A 2,644-nucleotide genomic window follows, 5' to 3' on the forward strand; every position below is an offset into this window, starting at 1 on the left:
TCACGTAGTCATTTTTAAAGCATTATCTATTGATTCTACAGCTTATTTATATTACATACGATCTGTATATATTAACATTCATTGAAAATAAATTATTTATAATAACTGTTAATCTAAAATTGCTTGTGTGTAATGGAATAATATAAATTGTGTAATTATATAAATCATATAAAATAACTCTAAGTAACTATCATTAAAGCCAGACATTTTTTTTGTACTAGTGACCTTTAATTTGGAGCAAGTTAAACTGGGGGAGTGACTTTTTTGTGACAGACATGTGTCACTTTGCTCACATCTGATTGGTCCAATTTCTTACTATGGCAATGAACGCTGCTAAAAGCCAAGCCACTTTCATGGTACCTAAAACCCAGGATTGGTGCATACTAGACTGAAACTTACTAATCCGGCTTCATGGTACAGGCCCCTGGTAAAAAATATTTATTTATTGTTATCCGTGTTATATTCCATCTGCAACAGCAATGTTAACTTTTATAAACATCCATTTGGTCGTTAACTTTTAAATGCATCATTATGCAGAAAATATGAGCAGAGTTCTCCGCATGAAAGACTGGCAAATCAACGAGCTACTTCCTTTCTCTCCAGTACGGTAGGAAGTTAAATTAAAGGAAATGTGGAGGATGTTAACTGTGACAAGATGATTGACAGGCCAGTTTACAGTGACAGGGTGCGTGTAACAGGTGCGACAGACGCAATTTAAAGACGCAACTGTGTGACGTGATAGTATGTCCCAAAGCTTGCCTACTCTTCTACTACACACTCAAAAGTGTTTACTTTTTATTCACCAAAAGAGTACATACTTTAAGGGCGTAGTATAAGTAGGCACATTGAGACGCAGCATGTGTGTTACGTTCCCTTTGGAGGCAGTCCTTGTGGGTGGATCTTTCGAAGTGTGTGTTTCCGGGGATGGTGGAGAGGAGGTGGTGCTACCTGTTTAGCCTGTTGCTAACGGGCATTTCTCTTGGCCGGCGAATGCCTCTGTCAATTTTGGGATTGAACTGAAGTTTCGCACCTTACTCCCAAAATCGGTAACTTGGAGCTGAAAAAAAGGAAGGAGCCAAGACAGGCTGACGCCGCCGATGTTCCTGAGTCACTCTTAGTCACCCGTGCTGCCAGCTTGGTCAGTGTTCGCTCTAATCACAGTCACACATACATTCATTGCAATAATTTCTGCATATTTAAAAAGTGCTGTTTTGATTTTTGTTTTGGTTTGTTTTGCTCGATTATTTTTTACTTTTTTTTAAGTGGAATTGTGGTGTTTAGAGATCTAAAAACTTGTCCATATTATGTTAACGATACCTCATTAAAAACAAAGAAAGTTGCATACAACTTTTCCTGTATTGTTGCCTTTGTTCTATCATTAACGTTAATTGTATGTAGTGGATGGTTTTGTTTGTCTGATGTACTATCCAGGATGAATGAAATGAATATAAAGATGTGGCAGGTATATACTTTTCTGGCGCCCGAACATTAATACCTGATTGTGTGTGTTTTTTCTTTTTGAGGCTTTCGGAGAGTCAAGTAAAGTCTGAGTGCAATCATTGTTAAGAACAAAACATGGTCTTGCGGTTAGCGTTATCACACGGGTGACCCGGGTTCGGTTCCTGCTTCAAATAGTGTGTTTTTTGTGTGTGTTTGTTAACTTTTGTTATATTTTGGGACAAGACAACCACCGTTACACTGTGCTGAGGAGATCGGGCAGCAGGAAGGAGTGGAGACCGCCGGTGGCTGCCCGAGGTGGTGGTGCTGGAGCGATTGTTCAATGGGTGGGACGGAGAGCTCGCTGCCGTGCTCCTGGGTCAAGGAGGGGTGGCTGCCATCCGAGAGGGAGCAGAGGAGTCGGCGCCATTTACCGGGAGGCCGGAGCCTGCTGCCATCCGCCATGATTGGGGAGGAGCAGGGAACGGAGGACTCGAACCGGAGGAGCCATCGCCATCCGCCAGGAGGGGGAAGTAGAGCGCAGAGAGAGTCTCGAGGGTACCCCCCATCCTGCGAGGGGTGATGGGGGTATGTGACAAGTGGTGCAGGGCCGAGAGCCGTGGGAGCGTAGCGAGGCCGGTGGAGTAAATGATAATGAGCGGCACCTGCGCCACTCACCGGTCTCTAGTCCCACGGAGGAGCTCCGGAAAGATAAAAGGAGGAGTTATGACAGTGAAGGACAAGAGAGGACCAGGCCTGGACTATTTGTGTTGTGGTTTTATTATGTTTTATGCGGCAGTCGTCCATGAGGGGCTGTCGCTTTTTGTGTTTGTTTATTTATTATGTAAAGTTTTATGTTTAAATGTTCGCCGGTTTCCACCTCCTTCTTCCCGATCTATGAACTTTGTTACAGGAAAGTTGCAAGAAAAAAGCCACTCCTCAAGAAAGGCCACATGCAGTCACAACTGAGCTTTGCCAAAATGCACCTTGAAGATTCTGAGGCAGATGTGTCTGGCGGAAATCCAATATAGCTCACCATCCAAATAACAGCATTCCTCAAGTAAAGCATGGAGGTGGTGATATCCTGTTATGGGGGTGTTTCTCTGCAGCAGGGACTGGAGCATTTGTGAGGATAGAAGGAAAAATGGATGGGGCAAAATACCGTCAAATTCTTGAGGAATATAATTTATATATATATATATATATT

General features: G+C 43.0%; 1 protein-coding gene across 1 annotated transcript in view; it reads right to left on the minus strand.

The window, feature by feature from the left end:
- The window catches only part of LOC107716866 (protein inscuteable homolog), a 72,643-nt gene that overhangs the window by 29,116 nt on the left and 40,883 nt on the right, over positions 1-2,644 (minus strand). The gene's annotated exons all lie outside the window — the stretch shown is intronic.

This window comes from Sinocyclocheilus rhinocerous, unplaced genomic scaffold (assembly GCF_001515625.1).
Source record: "Sinocyclocheilus rhinocerous isolate Xijiao unplaced genomic scaffold, SAMN03320098_v1.1 scaffold2435, whole genome shotgun sequence".
Lineage (NCBI taxonomy): Eukaryota > Metazoa > Chordata > Actinopteri > Cypriniformes > Cyprinidae > Sinocyclocheilus > Sinocyclocheilus rhinocerous.